Source organism: Carcharodon carcharias (assembly GCF_017639515.1).
Source record: "Carcharodon carcharias isolate sCarCar2 chromosome 39 unlocalized genomic scaffold, sCarCar2.pri SUPER_39_unloc_1, whole genome shotgun sequence".
Taxonomy (NCBI): Eukaryota; Metazoa; Chordata; class Chondrichthyes; order Lamniformes; family Lamnidae; genus Carcharodon; species Carcharodon carcharias.
In genome coordinates, this window is record NW_024470814.1 from 490,473 (window position 1) to 513,319 (window position 22,847).

Genomic DNA, 22,847 nt, shown 5'->3' on the forward strand with positions numbered 1-22,847 from the left:
TAGCATAGACTTAAGGTAAGGGGCAGGAGGTTTAGAGGGAATGTGAGGAAGAATTAAAGGAATCTGAAACTCACTGCCTGAAAGGATGGAAGAGGCAGAAACTCTCATAACATTTAGTAAGTATTAGGATGTGCACTTTGGCTATGCCATGGTATACAAGGCTATGGGCCTAGTGATGGAAAATGGGATTAGAAGAGTTAGGTACTAGTTTTTTCGGCGCAGATGGATGGGCCGAAGGGCATTTTGCTGTGCTGTATACCTCTGTGACTCTGTGAAGCTAAAATTTCACATGTGGATGAAAATAATGTTGTTTCATGTTTACTTCAGCAGGGACCTCCTTCTGTGCTGCAATTAGTTCTATGAATTCTACGGAGAGGATGGTAAATAAGTGACCGACGCAGACTCGATGGGCAGAAGGGCCTTTTTCTGTGCTGTTTCTCTCTGTAACTCTATGAATGTGATTAAGCAGTTGCCAGACAAAGGGCGTGTCCTGTTTCCTGGACCATTATTACGTGTGGATTACGCACAGAAATTGACGTAAGGAAGACTGAGCATGCGCCTAAAATAAGCTGTTACCACCCATTCCCTAACACACACACATCCTGAAACTGACAAGAGAGGCGCATGCGTGTGCCTCTCCCCTTGCACTGCCCGGAGGGACTATTTGTGGAGTTCCTCGATTCCTCATCGCTGGACACAGCAGGGGGAGGTTTGGCAGCCTCCTTCCAGACGCACCTCGCCTTGTGACCGCCTCCTCGGGTGGTGTTCGACAGCCTGGTTCAAATGCAGCCGACTTCAGAGTGCGAGCAGGAAGTGCTACCGGAACATGGAGTGAGCTGGGAAGCGAGGGGCCCCCTCTGTTGGTGAGTCAATATTCTTGCTCTGGAAACCAATGCTCCAGAGGACAGTCCTAGTCGCGTTATGTGGCAGCGATTCGTGAGAATTGAACTGAGTGTCGAGTTTCTCAAAGTGCACCTAGAAGTGTGTAAAAAAAAACATGGTTATATAAAAAAAAATATTTTTCAGAGCATTGGATCCCCCAGAAGTGTTATGTTAGTGATTGAGAGCTATATTATCGCTACATCAGGGGCGAGGACATTATGTTCATAAAAAAGGCCTTGAACTCAATTTCAACAGAAAACAATGGATGTTTAACACTAGCTTATATCCGTGGAAGTGAATACGAATTTGTCAAATGTCCTTTAGGAGTTGAAAATGTGAACCTTGACTAATTCGTAGCTATTGTCCTGTCTGACAAAGACCCGGCCTTGGATCAGTGCACGGTTTAGGTTGTGAATAAATATTGAAAACTCACTATGGATCACTTTCCTTTAAAATAACACTGGTGTTCTGAAGCTGAGTGCTCCAGCATTGCAGTGCTGCCAGACATTGCAAAGTTTGCATCTCTGCTTCCCCACTCCAAATAGTGTAACTTATTAGCAACTGGCATAATGGTTTCCAACTCAATTGATATTCTCGTCTGCAACTTGCTCTATGGAGTAACATATTATTTTCATTACCAATCTCTTCACAGCATCCTTAGCTAGGCACAGACCAATTGGGATTGTTACTACATTCGGGGTGCAGGAAGACCACAGTCAACTCCTGACAAACGGTAGGTGGACTATCTCCTAAAGCACACTAGCACAGAACTGGCATCACTTGTACTGTTATGGGGAGGTGAACCAGTGAGCCTCACAGAGATACAAAGTTCTTGAGCCACACAATTTAATCGTAAAAACAGTCATGCTCACAGGTTCCCTTTTGACTCTCTCGGTCAGAAACAAGAACAATGCACACTAATGTGGTACCAGTTCACATTTTTTCGGCTGCACATGTACTCTTAAAATGAACAACCCCCACACCCCAGAGTAAATGAGGTCATTGCCTGAACCAACAACTCCAGAGACAGAAACCAATAATCTCAAACAATCACTGATACAGTGAAGGGGGAGGATAAGGGGGAGGGGTCGCAGAGAGAGTTGAGAACTGCATCTATCAGTTATATTGAGCAAGAACAGTGGTGCTTCTTCAGTGCATCTGATTATTATTGTCATCAACTATGCAAATTTGGATTCCAGTCCCAAATTACCAACATATCATAGAATTAGAGGATCAGAAAGAGAACATTCAGACCCTCTATCACATCTGTTCTGCCAATTACACATTGTCATTTTGCAACTCAGCTCCATTTATCTTCTTTCCATTGATATGTGTGGATAAATATTCCCAGAAACATTTCTACGTTAGAGAGTAGCAATTCTACACTGAGTTACAGTGATAGGATCAATTTCTGAGACTTAAGTGAGGGTTTAAAACTGTATCATTGAGCAGTGTAATCTTCCTGTCACCATTAACATCTCCCGGGTAGTCTGTTTTATGCAAGACTCGAGTTATGAGCGGTACTCATTTTTCTGGTATATACTTGATGCTATTTTATCTGCATTGCTATATTTGTTGTGAGAGCTTGTGATTTACACTGTATCTGTGATATGTGAATTTGGTTTTCATTTGTCTCCCTGTTTACAGCTTGACTTCCAGCCTATTTTTTTGAGTGGGAGATTCATGCTGTATCTATTAGTGCCTGTGAGTGTATGTGGGAGTTCCTTATTCTTTTATTATTGTTGGTGCTGTGGGTGTGTGTGTGTATGCCATAAATGATGTCTCTGATGCTGTCTGGTCCTGCATCTGGGTGAGATGTATTCCATATCTATCAGTCTCCAGTACTTTGGTTCAATTTGGATTGCATATTATATCTATCAATCAATGATAACTGCTCGATGGATCATTTGAGTAATTCAGAGCTGTTCATCAGATTTGGATTTGATTTGTATCAGTTCGGCTTCTTAGTTTCTCTGTATTTCATTAGAAATAAAAGATTCACAGTCTATGGTGCAGAATGCATGAGAAATTAATTCTTTAGTACTACAACCATTGATTCTTGTCTGATTCTTGCCAGACAATTGTGGGAGTCAATATGTTGTGACCGTATTTTGTGTTTTTTTTAGTGTGCTATTTTTTTTCTGAATGTACCTTACTTCGATGCATCAAGGTCCCAATTAGTTCTGTATTCTGTTCATGGTAGCATAATTCTAGATTCCAGACAAACAAAGCATATGATTGACCAGGAATCATACAGATGATTCTGCATTACCTCTGATGAAATCAGCATTCAGCAACTGGATCATTTCTAGACTACCATGGAGTACCACAGACACTATTAATTCTATACTCTTTTGACAACAAAAACCATTCCAAAATATAAGATTATCATACAGCAGGCATCTCACACTCATGTGCAGTAGCAGTCCGCAGAAAGTGTCACAGCTATTGTGGGATAATATAGGCATTGCATATCTTGCTTTACCATGTATTAACAGGATGACACTTGCACTGCTATGGATTATTACAGACACTGTCAATCCATATGCATGTGTAGGACAGACCAGCTACATATCCACATGAGAATTTTAGGCAAAGACCAAGAGACAGACCCTTCATATGTCCTACACATATGTTTTGTTGAACTTGAATATAATTAAATCCAGAATTCAGGTCAAGAGAATCAGGCTTCAAATGGAACGTTAGTTCACAGTGTCATATTAGAATACACAGACAGATATAACTCATTTAAAAAAAGGCTCCGGTATAGAAACATGTTGCCCTCAAGCTTTTTCAGTAGAAGAGAGTTGCTGAAAGAGCAAAAATGCATAACTTGGCAGTGAATTGTATCTGTTGCATGAAGCCATAATCTCAGACAATATCAGAGACTAAACACTATTTTAAGCATCCACTCAAAGGACAGATGTTGTTAGGTGTCAAACCAATCCACTATTTGTAGAAAATATAAGGAAGTGACAGATACAGAAATAATACCTAACTAAAATAAATAAAATATGATAGCAACATACTGAATCCCACACTTATATAGCAACAGTCAGACAGGAATCTATGGATGTGGTACAATAGAATAAATTTCTCATGCATTCTGTACCATATACTGTGAACCATAATTTTCTGAATGAAATACAGAGAAGATAACAAGACAAACTGATACAAATCAAATCCAAATCTAATGAACGGTTCTGAGTCACTGAAGTAATCCATCGTGCAGTTTTCATTGGTTGAGAGATATAATATGCAATCCAAAATGAATACTTTACTGGATGCTGACAGATATGGAATACATCTCATCCACATGCTGGACCAGACAGCATCAGACACATAATTAATGGCACACACACCTAGAGCACCAAAAAAAGAATTACACATAATAAAAGTAAAACGAGTTACTGCTTACACTCACAGGCACCATGAGGGACTTATAGATATAACAAGAATCCCACAGTCAAAAAAAAAATGGGCTGGAAGGCAAGGTGTAAACAGGGAGACTAATGAAATTCAAATTCACATATCAGATACAGTGTAAATCACAAGCACTCAACAAAGTAGCAGTGCATAGAAAATAACATTGAGTATATGTACCAGAAAAATGAGTACAGCTCACAACTCGAGTCTTGCATAACAAAGACTACCTGGGAGATGCTAACAGTAACATTTAGATGACAATGTTGAATGTTACAGTTTTAAACCCTCACTTAAGCCTCAGGAACTGCTACTTCAGTCACAGATACCAGAAACCAACAGGAAGAGTATAACATATGCATTGCTACTCCAGAGATGAACAGTATGTCACAAACACATATATACCAGTGCTTGACAGGTACTGAATGTAACATGCGTTCACAGATCCAAAACTAAGTATATCGAGAATTACCTACATTCATGACACAGAATCTTACAGGCATGGAATGGGACATGCTTGTAAGTGACAGGTGTAAATGAAAACCCACACTCAAATGATATAGACTGGCATGCACACTCGAGAACTCACAATTACACTCCAGAATGTGACCGATTTTGAAAACAATACATGTTCACAATCAGGAAACTGGCAGGATCATGTTACACTCAAAGCTGCTAAATTGCAGACTGGTAGGGTTAGAGTAGAATGCACAATAATGTAGCTGAACCTGCTAAATACAAAGCAACACTCTCACACCAAGAACTGGTAGCTCCAGAATACAACACACACGCACATACTAGAGCATGAGAAACACAGAGGAAAGACACTAAGAAATTGACAGGGATAGATTAGATTCCAAATATAAAACAACAGACACTGTCAGATACCAAATAAATCCGGCACCTATAGGTTAAATCTGGAAGGCAAAATGTCTAATAAAAAAATAAAAAAATCAGACACAAAAAAGGAACAGATACTAATTAAATTAGCATTCGCATACTGGAGACTGAGTGGAAGAGTTTCCAGTACATAATGATGTAGCAGACCATGACACGGATTTAAAAATGCAATTGTATAGCAAGGATGGCAGGTAAAGGTGAAAACATAAACTAACATGCCAGGGATAAATTAAAATCCAAATACATGACAACAGCCACGAACAGGTACTGAGTAAAATCCCAAACCCACAAACCTGAATCTTAGAGGGACAGAGTAAAATCTACCCTCACTTTGCATCGACTGACATGTGCAAAGGGAAAACTATTGTCTCTTACAGAAATGAAAATGCACATGGACTCACACAAGGAACTGAGAGACAAACAGAACCAAAAAAATAAGAGTTACAGAGTTAAATTCATTATTAGACACCAGGGACTGAACAGTAAATGATACAAGGTATGCCCTCATACTAGAGACTCATGGGGAGACATTAAAATACACACATACATACCAGAAACCAGTAGGTATAGAGTAAACATACATCAGTTTCTGCTATGTGATGGTTAAGTACATAAAATTAATCACCAACATAGAGAAACTGTGCAGTACAGAGAGTGTCTGTCAAGCCAGTGTTGGGTGTTAGCAGGGCAGTTAAATGTGCACACTCTCATATGAACAGCTGAAGGGTACAGAATGATACGCAGTCTCTCATACAAAAGGCTGAAAGTACAGTAAGAAATTGACACCAATATTTCAGAAACTGGTACAGAGTAAGATACACAATCACATACCAGGGATTGACAGATATTTGTATAAAATCTGCTTTAGAAACCAGGAAATGGCAGGCGCAAAGTGAAACATGCAGTTAGACACTAGAGACTGACAGAGACGTGCCAAAGTGTACTCTCCTAGCAGAGGCGACCGGATATAAGATAACTAGATAACTAAAGTTTAAAAAAAAACATGCACAACAATCAGAAACTGACAGACACAAAGAAAACAAAAATCACCTTATAGACTGAATGGTTTATGGGTGTCTGGTTTGTTTAGAACCAGAATTTGAAGGAGAGGTTAAAAGTACTGGAGCAGAGGATAAATACCCTTAACAAAGACAGACAGAAGCAGAGAATCACCCACAGCCTCATACCAGAAAGAGAAACAGACAAGGGACAGTGCACATTCACAAACAATTCACTTAGGAATACAAGGAATTGGGCAGGGGAACTCTCATGCTAGACACTGCATGGTACAAAGCAAAGGAACAATCACATATCAGAAATGAGCATTTTCAGAGTGAAACAGCACTCCTATACCTCAGAGTAATTGGCATCATAGAAAAACATATGCAGATCTCACAAGGCAAAAATGCATTGTTTCAAACTTCACTTAAATGCCAGCAAATGATTGGTACTGTCTAAAACATTCACTGCCCTATCAAAAAAAGGTGGGTATTGAGTAAAACCAGCAATTACGTTCGAACAGGAACACATTAGAACTTGCACACACTTAGCAAATGTTGAAAGATACCGAGTAAAAAGAAAAAAAAACACTCATACGATAAAGTGACAGGTAAGGAGTAAAGCACACCTGTACCTCATGTTGTCATGAACAGAGTAAATAAAGCAAAATTATCTACCAGAATCTGACAACTATTTCGTGAAAACATATATTATACATCAGCATCTGCGAAGTACATTACAGAACAATGACATACCGGGGAATGAACACATTGCACAATGGCTACCACAAACTGCCAGATATGGAATAATACAGAAGCTCAGAGTCAGACCATACAAGCAGAGCAAGGCAGACAGAGACAGAAAATCCAATACTCCTCTGTCAGAAACTGAAATGCATCATATCAAAATCAGAAACACAATTCAGAAACTGGCAGGTACAGTGTAAAACCACACTTACATGATAGAATGTATCTACCACTGATAAAATCATGCATACACCTGCCATTGAGCAAATCTTGCACTCACAAACCAGAAACAGAGACAGAAAAAAAAAAACAGACTCATTGCAGCAACTGCCATATCCAGAGTAAAACTTCCCCCACATTAAGAAACTGGCAAGTACTGAGTAAACCATTCACTCACATAACTGAAAATAAATGAGGCAATGTAACCCCTGCATGCAAAGTACAAAGGAAAGTGGAGATACAGAAGGAAAAGCCCCACACCCATACATAAAACTGGCAGTATATTAGAAAGTCCAAACTCCGATTTCTGCTCCCACCCGGTACAGATTAAAATCCATGCTCATACCAGAAGCTGTCAACAACAGAACAAAAAACATGTTCAGGTACCAGAAGCTGACAACTGCCATTACATTGTAGAGACCTAGGTTAATGCTGTGGGGACCTGGTTTTGAATCCCATCATGAAAGATGGTGAAATTTTAATTCACTAAGAATCTGGAATTGAGAGCTGGATGATGACCATGAAACAATTGCCAATTGTTGTATATATAAAAACTGGTTAACTAATGTCCTTTAGGGAAGGAGATCTGTTGTCCTTATCTGGGCCTGGCCTACATGTGATTCCAGACTCGAGCAATGTGGCTGATTTTTAAATGTCCTCTGAACAAGGTTAGTTAAGGATGGGCAATAAATGCTGGCCCAGCCAGAGATACCCACACACTATTAACAAATAAGAGGAAAAAGATGAAAATAAATACTCACAACAAAAGCTGGAAGTTACTAAATAACAACCACATTTCTGTATCGAAGACCGAGAGGCCAGTCTCAAAAAATGCACACTCATATACCTGGAAATTAATTGCATGAATCACATACCAGAGTCTGGCAGCTACAGTGTAAAGCACATAGGTGCATACCTGGGATTGATAAATACAGCACAAAACACACACTCATATAGTAAACACTGACAGATAAAGAAAAAAATAAACACAGACTCATGTGCTAGAAACTGACAGAAACAGAGAGAAAAACAAAACAGAAACATATTCACATGTCAGAAGCTTATAAATATTCAAGAAATCACATGACCACAAAGTCAAAACTGTAGGGACACATTTAAAGCCACATTTACACACTATAACCTGACAGGAATAGAACAGAACATAAACAGCCATAGAAAATATTGAGAGATACAGGGAATACCAGTCAGTCACATACCAGAAAGGGGAACATGTAGAGAACAATACACAATCACAAGTAAAAAAAAAAGGGCTCTACAAAGAGAAAAAGAAAACTGTTACCAGACACTAATATTATAACACCATACAAATATTTTAGGTATCACTAACATATACATTGTAACACCACACTAATATACCAGGTATCATTAACATTAAAATATCACACTAATTTATCAGGAACTGACAGTCTCAAAAAAATCTCTTGCCAGGCACTAACATATACATTGTAAAACCACACTCGTGTATCAGGTATCACTACCATTAACATCATAACACCACGCTAATATATGATGTATCACTGACATATACATTGTAACACCACACTAATATATGATGTATCACTGACATATACATTGTAACACCACACTAATATATGATGTATCACTGACATATACATTGTAACACCACACTAATATATGATGTATCACTGACATATACATTGTAACACCACACTAATATATGATGTATCACTGACATATACATTGTAACACCACACTAATATATGATGTATCACTGACATATACATTGTTACTCCACACTAATATATGATGTATCACTGACATATACATTGTAACTCCACACTAATATATGATGTATCACTGACATATACATTGTAACACCACACTAATATATGATGTATCACTGACATATACATTGTAACACCTCACTAATATATGATGTATCACTGACATATACATTGTAACACCACACTAATTTATGATGTATCACTGACATATACATTGTAACACCACACTAATATATGATGTATCACTGACATATACATTGTAACACCTCACTAATATATGATGTATCACTGACATATACATTGTAACACCACACTAATATATGATGTATCACTGACATATACATTGTAACACCACACTAATATATGATGTATCACTGACATATACATTGTAACACCACACTAATATATGATGTATCACTGACATATACATTGTAACACCACACTAATATATGATGTATCACTGACATATACATTGTAACACCACACTAATATATGATGTATCACTGACATATACATTGTAACACCACTCTAATATATGATGTATCACTGACATATACATTGTAACACCACACTAATATATGATGTATCACTGACATATACATTGTAACACCACACTAATATATGATGTATCACTGACATATACATTGTAATACCACACTAATATATGATGTATCACTGACATATACATTGTAACACCACACTAATATATGATGTATCACTGACATATACATTGTAACACCACACTAATATATGATGTATCACTGACATATACATTGTAACACCACACTAATATATGATGTATCACTGACATATACATTGTAACACCACACTAATATATGATGTATCACTGACATATACATTGTAACACCACACTAATATATGATGTATCACTGACATATACATTGTAACACCACACTAATATATGATGTATCACTGACATATACATTGTAACACCACACTAATATATGATGTATCACTGACATATACATTGTAACACCACACTAATATATGATGTATCACTGACATATACATTGTAACACCACACTAATATATGATGTATCACTGACATATACATTGTAACACCACACTAATATATGATGTATCACTGACATATACATTGTAACACCACACTAATATATGATGTATCACTGACATATACATTGTAACACCACACTAATATATGATGTATCACTGACATATACATTGTAACACCACACTAATATATGATGTATCACTGACATATACATTGTAACACCACACTAATATATCAGGTATTGACAGTCTCAAATGGAAACCATATTTCCAAATTTGAGACTGACAGGTACCATACGCTCTCAGAAAATGACTGGCACAGGATAACAACACACACAAATGGCTGAAACCAATTGGTAAAGGTGGAAACACTCACTCAGCTGCCAAAAAGTGGCAGAAGGAGAAAAAGCTGCATTCACATATCAGAGACTGACGGGGACAGAGTAGGTCATCCATGGATAAGTCAGAGATTGAGAGATTCTAAAACTCAGAGTCATGTCCTGGATAGAACATACATTCATCATATACCAGAAACTTAACAAGATAAGAATACTTCGCCCAAAAAAGGAAATTAAAATGAGAAACAAGTTGAGTAGCCACACTCTTATATATAAAACTGATTGGAACATTATGAAGCACCGCACTAAACAATCTGAACATAATCGAAACAGAATAAAGCATGCACTCACATCCCAGGAGCTCAGAAATACAGGGAAAAAAGATGCTGACAAATCAGAAATAGAAAGTACAGAATAAAATCCCAAATCAAGCTATATTGAAAGTTACAGACTACAATCTGCCAGCATAGACCAGTGAATGAGAGGTACATTACAACATCTATACTCCTGTACCAAGACCTGATAGGAAGAGAGGTAAAAACACACTCTACCTGAGACTGCTTCTGTATTACTCAAACTACACTCACATATCAGATTCTGACAGGTAAAATGTAAGACCCATGCTGATCAGAATCTGAAATCAGCCAAAAAAATCCACAATCCTATACAGGGATTGAGAGGTCAAATATAAAAATGACATAGTCACATTTCCAGACATTAATGGTACAAAGCAAGATTAGAATCACATCCTAGAAAATGGCAGATACAAAATAAACAAAACCCTTTCTGATCAGTGAATGACAAGGACAGAGTAACATCTCAAAGTTACATACCAGAAACTTGATAAGTAAAGATTAAAACCCACAGTAACAATCTAGATATTGACAGGCCAGTGTGAAACTCACACCCACAAAGCCAGGTCCAGGTACAAATTAAAAGCAAACTCTAAAACCAAAAACTTGACAGGTACTCTCTAAGTCAGCCCTCACAAAGCAGAGCCTGTCAGATACAGAGTGGAAACTACTCTGATACACAAAAAAGACAGGTAATGAGTAGAACACAAAATCAGCCAGCAGAAATTGACAGATGCAGGGAAGAATCCTCACTCACATTTCAGAGAGTGGTAGATATGGAATAATCCAAGCAAAGATAGAAATATTGATTAAGTATCACACGCAGATGACAAAAGCAGACATGTGTAAAACAAAAAGGTGCACACCTGCACTGTAAAATGTCATGTAAAGGATGAAACATACAAGGTCACAGCAGAAACTGAAAGGCACATCATAAAACACACCTTCACATACCACAGGCTGAGACACAGGGTAAAGCTAACACAAGCCAAGTGCTGGCCAATATGGGAGAAAGGATAAAATCCCATACCAGACACTGACAGGGACATTATAAATGTGGGATTCTGATAGCAGGAACTGAATGGCACAGTATAAAGCCCACACTCTTGCTACAGTGAATTGATAGCAACATTATGAATTTCAGACTCACATACAAGAGACTGACAACAAAAAAAAAACACTTCCCTGCCAAACCCGGGAGTTACAGTTTCAGAGTAAATCAAACAAATACACAGCAGAGACTAACACAAACAAAGTATTTTACACATTAGCAAATGACAGATATGGAACACACACTCTCACATAGCAGAATCTGAAATGGGGAGAGTAAAATGCATACACACATAGAAATAACTGAGATGTGGATGAAAATCCACACTGCCCTACCAGTAATTGAGAGAGACAGGTAAAACAAAAATCATACTCCAGAAACTGACAAATGGGGTAAAACTCTCACTCACACTCCAAGCACAGGCAGCTCCAGAATAAAATATCTACCCTCATACAGGGCACTGAAAGTGAGAGAAAAAAAAAAGTGATTGGCAGAGATAGATTAATATTCAAATATATCGCAAACACTGATCCGTAGTGAAAACAACCTACCTCCATATTGCTAAATGTGACAGAGGCAATATATTATACAAAGTCACATACAGGAAACGGTAGGGGCTAATTAAACCAGAATTCACAGATCGGAGACTGACCAAGAGATAGCAGAACACAGAATACTGCAGTGGAGAGTGACAGTGGCAGAAATGGGGGAAAAAAAAAAAACAAATGCATGTAACAAGAGCTGGCAGGTAGAGAATGATACATGTACATTATACTGGGATTGACAGAGATAGATTAATACCCAAACACAAGCCAAGAGATTCTAACAGCACTGATTAAAACCCAAACCCATATGTCTTAAAATTAAAGTACTGGAGAAAATCGACATTCACTTGGTTGACGTATACAAAGGGAAATATATTCTCTTGACTTAGAAACTGAATAAAATGCACATGCAGGAAAGAGACAGGTACAGAGTAAAATCTGTTATTGCACAGCAGGACTGGAGAAGGAGAGACTAAAATGCAAAATTGTATATCATCAACTAACAGGTATATAATAATCATACACTCCCTCAGCAGAAATTAAAGACATTACATAAAAATCCATACTATAATAAACAAACACACACACACACACACACACACACACACACACACACACACACACACACACACACACACACACACACACACACACACACACACACACCCACACCCATAACAAAGACACTCTGGTGCAATAATAAACACACGCTCAGAGGAGCAGCTGAACTCACATAGCACAGGCTGAAAGTTACAGTTTAGAAGGTATCCCCATAATTCCAAAAGTGACAGGTACAAAGTAAAATGCAGAATTGCATACCAGAGACTGATAGATATGGAAGTAAACCTGCACACAAAAATCAGAAAATAGCAGGTACAGATTAAAACAAGCAATTACATCTGATAGTGAAAAACAAACACTCGCCTAGTGGAAAATGACAGATATACAATAAAACACATACTCACATCAGAAACTGACCAGCAGAGAGAGAAAGAAAAAACAGGACACATGTCAGAAACTGACTGCTACTGAATCATTCACACAATGACAAATTATAAACTGAAGAAACAGTTTAAAAGCCAATTTTGCACAGTGGAAACTGAGAGACACATAGTCAAACATAAAATAAAACATACAGCAAAGACAAATAGGCACAAAGAATAACTCATTGTACAAAACAGACATAGGAACAGGCAGGGAACAACACACATTCACAAATAAATCACTTAGGAATATCAATGGTTGGGGTGGGCCCAGTGTGACCTTAATACCAGACACACTGAGGTTCAATGTAAAACCCTGCTCACGTATCAGAAATTGGCAGAAAACAGGCACAAATCTCAGAAAATGACAAACACAGTGTAAAACTGCCAGTAACAGAGTGTATTTTTTGAAACATACATCACCTTCCACAGCCTGCAATTGCACCCAAAAGACAAACGGACAGTGTAGAACATGTAAAAACATAGCAAAAACTAAAAGAGGCTGATTAAATCCCAAACACAAGATATTGACAGGTGCTGAATAAAATCATGCACCCATACGTGCGATAGTCATTAGCAGAGTAAGAATCAAAATTCACCACCTTAGACTGACAGGTATTTAGTAGAATGCACTCACAAAGTCTCAGGTGTACATTAGGATACCCACACTCACATACTGAATCAATTGCACAATCCCTACCTGAGACTGCCAGATATGGAATAAAGCATTCATTGGCATACCAGAGCTGAATGAGCCAGAGAAACATCCATGCAAACACATCAAAGACAGACTGATGCAGAGAAAGGCCCACACTCCCATGTCAGACACTGACACCAGCCTTTTTTAAACCACACTCTCAACTTACACTGACATAAGTGAATCCATCACTCATTCATTTATGAAACCACCCGCCAAAAAAAAAACTGGTAGTTACTGCTTAAAATTTGAACTCACAATCCAGAAACTGCGAGGGACAGAGCAGAACATCGACAAGATTTCTATCAACAGCCATATACAGAATAAACCTACACTCAGACACCAGAAACTGGCAGGTACTGAATGAATCATGTCCTCGTATAACTATGTATGTATTATACCTGTATAATATGCAATCCAAATTGAACCACAGCACTGGGTACTGACAGATATGGAATATATCTCACTCAGATTCAGCTTCAGACAGCATCAGACACATCATTAATGGCACACACACCAACAGCGCCAAAAAAAGCCTTACACATAATAAAAGTAAAACAAATTCCTACATACACTCACAGACACTATGATGGAGTTAGCGATATAGCATGAATATCCCACTCAATAAAATAGGCTGGAAGGCAAGCTGTAAACAGAGAGACTAATGAAAACCAAATTCACGTATCACAGATACAGGTAAATCACAAGGTCACCAACAAAGATAGCATTGCAGAGAAAATAACATGGAGTATATGTACCAGAAAAATGAGTACAGCTCACAACTCGAGTCTTGCATAACAAATACTACCCCGGAGATGCTAATGGTAACATTTAGATGACAATGTTGAATGATACACATTTAAACCCTCACATAAACCTCAGGAACTGTTACTTCAGTCACATACCAGAAACTAACAGGAAGAGTATAAGAAATTTACACCTATATTTCAGAAACTGGTACAGAGTAAGATGTACAATTGCATACCAGAGATTGACAGATATTTGTATAAAATCAGCTTTCAGAAACCCGGAAATGGCAGGTGCAAAGTGAAACATACAGTTAGACACTAGAGACTGACAGAGATGTGGCAAAGCGCACTCTCCTAGTAGAGGCGAACGGATATAAGATAACTAGATGAATAAAGTTTTTAAAAAAAACATGCACATCAATCAGAAACTGACATACACAAAGAAAACAAAAATCACCTCATAAACTGAATGGTTTGTGGGTGCCAGAAATAGAAGGAGAGTTTAAAAGTACTGAAGCCTGCCAGGGACAAAGCAGAGCATAAACACACTTAGCAAAGACTGACAGAAGCAATGAATCACCCACAGCCTCATACCAGCAAGAGAAACAGGCAAGGGACAGTGCACATTCACAAACAATTCACTTAGGAATACAAGGAATTGGGCAGGGGAACTCTCATGCTAGACACTGCATGGTACAAAGCAAAGTAGCAATCACATATCAGAAATGAGCATTTTCAGATTGAAACAGCACTCCTATACCTCAGAATAATTGGCATCTTAGAAAAACACATGCAGATCTCACAAAACAAATAGGCATTGTTTAAATCTTCACTTAAATGCCAGCAAATGATTGGTACTGGCTAAAACATTCACTGCGCTATCAAAAACATGCAGGTATTGAGTAAAACCAGCAATTACATTCGAACAGGAATACATTAGAACTTGCACACACTTAGCAAATGTTGAAAGATACTGAGTAAAAAGAAAAAAAAACACTCATATGATAAAGTGACAGGTAAGGCGTAAAACACACCTGCACCTCATGTTGTCATGAACAGAGTAAATAAAACAAAATTAGGTACCAGAAGCTGACAACTATTTAGTGAAAACCAATGTTATACATCAGCATCTGTGAAGTACATTAAAGAACAGTCACAAACCGGGGAATGAACACATTGCACAATGGCTACCACAAACTGCCAGATATGGAATAATACAGAAGCTCAGAGTCAGACCATACAAGCAGAGCAAGGACAGACAGAGACAGAAAATCCAATACTCCTATGTCAGAGACTGAAATGCACCATATCAAAATCAGACACACAATTCAGAAACTGGCAGGTACAGTGTAAAACCACACTTACATGATAGAATGTATCTACCACTGAGAATCATGGAAACACCCACCAAAAACCACCATGTACTGAGCAAATCTTGCACTCACAAACCAGAGACAGAAAAAAAAAACAGACTCATTGCAGCAACTGCCATATCCAAAGTAAACCCACCCCCACATTAAGAAACTGACAAGTACTGGGTAAACCATTCACTCATATAAATAAAAATAAATGAGGCAAAGTAACCCCTGCATGTAAAGGGCAAAGGAATGTGGAGATACAGAAGGAAAAGCCCCACACCCATAGATAAAACTGGCAGTATATTAGAAAGTCCAAACTCCGATTTCTGCTCCCACCAGGTACAGATTAAAATCCATGCTCATACCAGAAGCTGACAAGAACAGAACAAAAAAACATGCTCAGGTACCAGAAGCTGACAACTGCCATAACATTGCAGAGACCTAGGTTCATGCTGTGGGGACCTGGTTTTGAATCCCATCATGACAGATGGTGAAATGTTAATTCCCTAAAAATCTGGAATTGAGAGCTGGATGATGACAATGAAACCATTGCCGATTGTCATATATATAAAATCTGGTTCACTAATGTCCTTTAGGGAAGGAGACCTGTTGTCCTTTTCTGGGCCTGGCCTACATGTGATTCCAGACTCGAGCAATGTGGCTGATTGTTGAATTCCCTCTGAACAAGGGCAATTAGGGATGGGCAATAAATGCTGGCCCAGCCAGAGACACCCACACACTATTAATCTATAAGAGAAAAAAGAGGAAAATCAATACTAACACTACCCAAGCTGAAAGTTACAAAATAACAACCACATTGCTGTATCAAAGACCGAGAGGCCAGTCTCAGAAAATGCACACTCATATACCTGGAAATTAAATGCGTGAAGGGAAGTTCAGAATCACATACCAGAGGCTGGCAGCTACAGTGTAAAGCACATAGGCACATACCTGGGATTGATAAATACAGCACAAAGCACACACTCGTATACTAAACACTGACTGATAAAGAAAACATAACCACAGACTCATGGGCTAGAAACTGACAGAAACAGAGAGAAAAACAAAACAGAAACATATTCACATGTCAGAACCTTATAAATACTGAAGAAATCACATGACCACAAAGTCAAAACTGTAGGGACACATTTAAAGCCACATTTACACACTATAACCTTACAGGAATAGAACAGACCATAAACAGCCATAGAAAATATTGAGAGATACAGGGAATACCACTCAGTCACATACCAGAAAGGGGAACATGTAGAGAACAATACACAGTCATAATTTTTAAAAAATGGGCACTACAAAGAGAAAAAGAAAACTGTTACCAGACATTAACATATACTTTATAACACCACACTAATATATCATTTATCACTAAAATAATTGTTGTAATGCCACACTAATATGTGAGGTATCACGAATATATTCATTGTAACACCACACGAATATATCAGGTATCACTAACATTAACATTGTAACACCACACTAAGATATTAGGTATCACTAACATCTACATTGCAACATCGCACTAATATATCAAGTATCGACGGTCTCAAATGGAAACCACATTTCCAAATTTGAGACTGACAAGCACCATATGACCTCAACAATGGATAGGCACAGAATGAAAACACACACAAATTCCAGAAACCAATTGGTAAAGGTGAAAACTCTCACTCAACTGCCAAAAGTGGCATAGTAAGCAAAATCTGCATTCATATACCAGAGACTAACAGAGACAGAGTAGATGATCCATGGACATGTCAGCGACTGAGAGATTCTAATACTCAAAGTTATGTACTGGATAGAACATACATTCATCATATACCGGAAACTTAACAAGACAAAGAAAGCTTCACCCAAAGAAGGAAAATATATTGAGAAGCAAATTGAAAAGCCACTTTCTCACTTGATTGATGGATACAAAGGAAAATGTATTCTCCTGACTTAGAAACTGAATAAAATGCACATGCAGTAAAGAGACAGGTACAGAGTAAAATCTGTTTTTGCACAGCAGGGCCTGAGGAGGAGAGACTAAAATGTGAATTTGTATACCATAATCTGACAGGTATATAATAGTCATACACTCCCTCAGCAGAAACTGAAGACATTACATTAAAATCCAGAGCATAATAAACACACACACACACACATATATACACAACACACATAAACACACACACATACACACACCCAAACACACACGCCCACACACCAACCCCCCCCAACACACACACTCACACACACAAACACACCCGCACACCAACACACACCCCCAAACACACACTCCCCCACATCCATAACAAAGACACTGCTGTAGTAATAAAGACACACTCAGAGGAGCAGCTGAACTCACATATCACAGGCTGAAAGTTACACTTTAGAAGGTACTCGCATAATTCCAAAACTGACAGGTGCAGAGTAAAATGCAGAATTGCATACCAGAGACTGATAGATATGGAAGTAAACCTGCACACACAAATCAGAAAATAATAGGTACAGATTAAAACACGCAATTACATTGATTATGAAAAACAAAACAGTCACCTAGTGGAACCTGACAGATACAGAATAAAACAGAGTCACATCAGAAATGGACCAGCAGAGAAAGAGAAAGAGAGAGAGAGTAAAAAGGCACATGTCAGAAACTGACCGCTACTGAATTATCCACCCAATGATAAATTAGAAACTGAAGAAACAGTTTAAAAGCCACGCTTGCACACTGGAAGATATGGTAAGGACTGAGAGAAGCCATGTAAAAAAACACTGTCACGTAAACCAAGTGGACGAGCAATGAATGCAACATATATTCACATACCAGAAGCAGAAGGAACAATGTAAATTCCATATTCAAATAGAAAATTAAAACCTAAGATCCAAAAGGAAACTCCACATGCATATAAACAAAACTGTCAGATACATTATCAAGGCTCCACTCACTAATCTGAAGCTAACAGCCACACATACAAAAATACACACTCGCATGACACAAGCTCTCACATGCAAAACAAGAACATGTTTACCAACCATATGCTGGCTGGTCCTGATTGAAATCCAAAATCATACCAAATGCTGGCTTCTACAGAGTAAAACTGGCCAGCACAGACAAGAGAATGATAGGTACATTATAAAATCCACATTCACATATTAGGTACCTGTGGGATGAGTGCTAAATACAACCATAGCTGATGCGGATTGCTACAGAAGAAAATATACACTCACACGGCACACACTCTGACATGTAAAGAGTAAAATCCACAGTCAATTATCAGAACCTGTAAGCTACCAAATAAAAAAAAACACATGCCCATATCATTAACTGAATATAAAAATACATGGTCCGATATCTGGAAAGTAAAGTTACACAGCAAAACTCAGAATAACATCCTAGTTCCTGACGAGTACTGATTAAATGCACTATTGTTGTATCAGAGATTGGCAAGCACAGAGAAAAACACAATATCACACACCAGAAACTAACAGGTACAGGTTTAAACCTATAATCACAAAGCAGATACCAACAGGGCAGTGTGAAACTCATACCCACGTGGAAGAGACTGGTTATAAGTTAGAAGCACATGCACAAACCAGAAACTTGCCAGGGTAAATTGACATTCTAATAGTTGAGTCTGAAAAAAACAGAGTGAAAATTATACTCCTATCTGAAAATGAGTTACTAAATTGAAGATACATTCAGCATTCAGGAAGTGACAGATGCAGAGTAACATCTTCACTGTGGGTATGCTTGATGATGATTGCACAATATTCAGCACCGTTCTCAGCTCCTCAGATACTGAAAGAGTGTCCATGTCCATGTCCAAATGCAGCAAGACCTAGACAATATCTAGGTTTGGAATGACAAGTGGCAAGTAACATCCACATCACACAAGTGCCAGGCAATGACCTTCTCCAACAAGAGAACCTAACCACCACCCTTTGACATTCAATGTCATTAACATCACTGAATCCCCCACTATCAACATTCTGGGGGTTAACAGTGTCAAGAAACTGAACTGGACTAGACATATAAATACCCTGGCTACCAGAGCAGGTCAGAGGCTAGGAATCCTGTGGAGAGTAACTCGCCTCCCAACTCCCCAACAGTGTCTACCATCCTCAAGGCATGTTAGGAGTGTGAGGGAATACTCTCCACTAGTCTGGATGAGTGTAACTCCAACAACATAAGATGCTTGATACCATCCAGTACAAAGCAACCCACTTGATTGGCACCACATCCACAAATATTGGTTCCCTCCACCACTGGAGCAGCAGTGTGTATCATCTGCAAGATGCACTGCAGGAACTCACCAACGCTCCTTGGACAGCATCTTCCAAACCCATGACTGCTACGAACTAGAAGGACAAGGACAGCGACATATGGGGACACCAGCACCTGCAAGTTCTCCTTTAAGCCACTCACCATCTTGACCTGGAAATATATTGCTATTCCTTCAATGTCTCTGGGTCAAAAACCTGGCATTCCCTCCCTAACAACAGTTTGCGTACCTATATCACATGGACTGCAGCAGTTCAAGATGACAGCTCTTTTCAAATGCAATTTGTGATGGACAATTAATGCTGGCCTAACCAGGCATTCCTACATCTCATAAATGATTAAATATACACATTTTTGAAATGTGCATACAAGGTATTGACATAAAGAGAAAAAAAATCTTCAATCCAGAAAGTGATAATTACAGATTAGGTACTGCTCTCACATGACAGGAACAGACAGGCACAAGAACTGTTGCACAGTCTCACCATTCACTGTCAAGTACAGTATGAAACTCAGAGTCCCACACCAGAGACTGGGAGTTGCATCATAAAACATATATTCACATAGTGGAGTTGCATTGAGAGTAAAAATAGCACTCCGTACACAGATCTGGAATGCAGAGAAGACAAGCCACACTCCAATACAAAACACTGGCAGGGACAACAGTAGACTGGAACTCTTATACTTGAAACTGAAAGATGCATTATTGCAAGAACACTCCTGGACTAGTGAACTGAGAAGTACATATGCAGCCCATCCTCACACACCAAAGACTGTCAGAGAGAAAAAAGAAACTTTGTTGACTAACCAGGGAGGAAGCAGGTGCAGAGCACATAGCACACCTACACAGCAGAGACAAACAGATACCAAGTAAAATCCCATGGGTCCTGTCTTAGAAGAGGACAGGGAAAGGTTTCACACTCACACATACCAGAAACTGAAAGGGGCCGAGCTAATCCACTCACATACACCAAAACTGACAGATATAAAGGAAAATCTACACTGCTTTAGTTGGAAAAGTCATGTACCAGAAACTGACAGATATAGTGTAAAATCCACACTCACTTTCAGGGACTGATGCTACAGAATAAAGTGCTGATTCACAGAGCAGAGACTGCCATGTTAGAGAAATGAAAATTCCAATGGATATCAAAAAAAAGCCAAAAATCACAAACCAGATAATGCCAGCATTAGAGTAAACTGAGATTCGTGAAGCACAAATTCACATTCAGCAAAATGTTATTTGTTCATGGGGGGTCAACAGCAAGGCAAAGATTTGTTGCCCATCACTAACTGCCCTTGAATTGAGTGGTTTGCTGGGCCACTTCAGAGGTAATGCACATATGCTCTAGGTCAGGAGTCACATGTAGGCCAGACCGGGTAAGGACAGCAGATATCACTCCCTAAAGGACATTAGTGAACCAGATGGGTTTTTATGGCAATTTATGATAATTTCATGGTTCACTAGTCGTGAGACTCGTTTTCGATTCCAGATTGAAAAAATGATTTAATTGAATTAAATTCAATTGTGAAACCACGTAACTAGATCATTCAGCTGGGCTCCTGGAATACCAGTCCACTTTACATTACCACTAGATGGCACCGTCTCCGCACCAACACCCCTTCCCAAACCCGCTAATGCAGGTGTAAAAATATCTGGTGATTTTTCCACAACTGCCAAATGATGAAACATTTTCACCCCAACACAGGGAAGTCCTCCAGAGGCCTGAGCATCAAGCACTCCTTCCTGAATGATCCCTTCCACCTCCTCTGACATATGCCAAGACCAGCAGCACCATCAGCTCCCCAAAGGTCCAGAGATTTGTGCGGCCACTACTACCTGGGAAGTTGGCCAAAGAAGGTTGAAGGGAGGGACAAAGGCCAGGACCAACGGCGCCAGCTTCAAGTAAAACTACACTGTGCACTGTGGAAAACAAGAACAGTAAGGCTCTTTGAAGAACCATGTTCAAAATCACTTAGCGGAGAGTTCTATCCGTTTCAGCAACCCTTCAAGTTGGAGTCCAGCGACCCCTCTGGAATGGGACTATCGCAGAAGTCAGACACTTTTAGTACAACCCACCGATTAAACATACCGGAGTGAACAGGAGAGTGACCTAGGGGACGGAAATAACATACAAAAACAAAAATAGCTGTAAAAACTCAGCAGGTCTGGCAGCATCTCCAGAGAGGAATACAGTTAATGTTTTGAGTCCGTATGACTGTTCGGCAGAAATATGGAAATATAGAAATGAGGTGAAATGTAAGATAGTTGAGGGGGGGTGAGACAGGTAGAGCTGGATGGAAGACCAGTGATAGATGGAGGCAAAGAAGAGATTGCCAAAGATGTCATAGAAAAAAGGACAAAGGGGTGTTGACGGTGGTGATATTAGCTAAGGAATGTGCGAATGGTGACATCAATGGTAGAATGCAGGCGTTTGGTCTCTCCTTTGGAGAGGAGACCTCATTGGGAGCAGTGAATGCAATAGACTAAATTGAAGGAAGTGCAAATGAAATTTTGCTT

The 22,847-nt window shown here is 38.9% G+C and overlaps 1 long non-coding RNA gene across 1 annotated transcript; it reads left to right on the forward strand.

The window, feature by feature from the left end:
• Positions 1 to 582: 582 nt before the first annotated feature.
• Positions 583 to 22,576, forward strand: LOC121274847. Its single transcript, XR_005942305.1, has 3 exons — positions 583 to 863; positions 1,535 to 1,615; positions 22,036 to 22,576. It is a non-coding gene; the product is annotated as an uncharacterized LOC121274847 (long non-coding RNA).
• Positions 22,577 to 22,847: the final 271 nt, after the last annotated feature.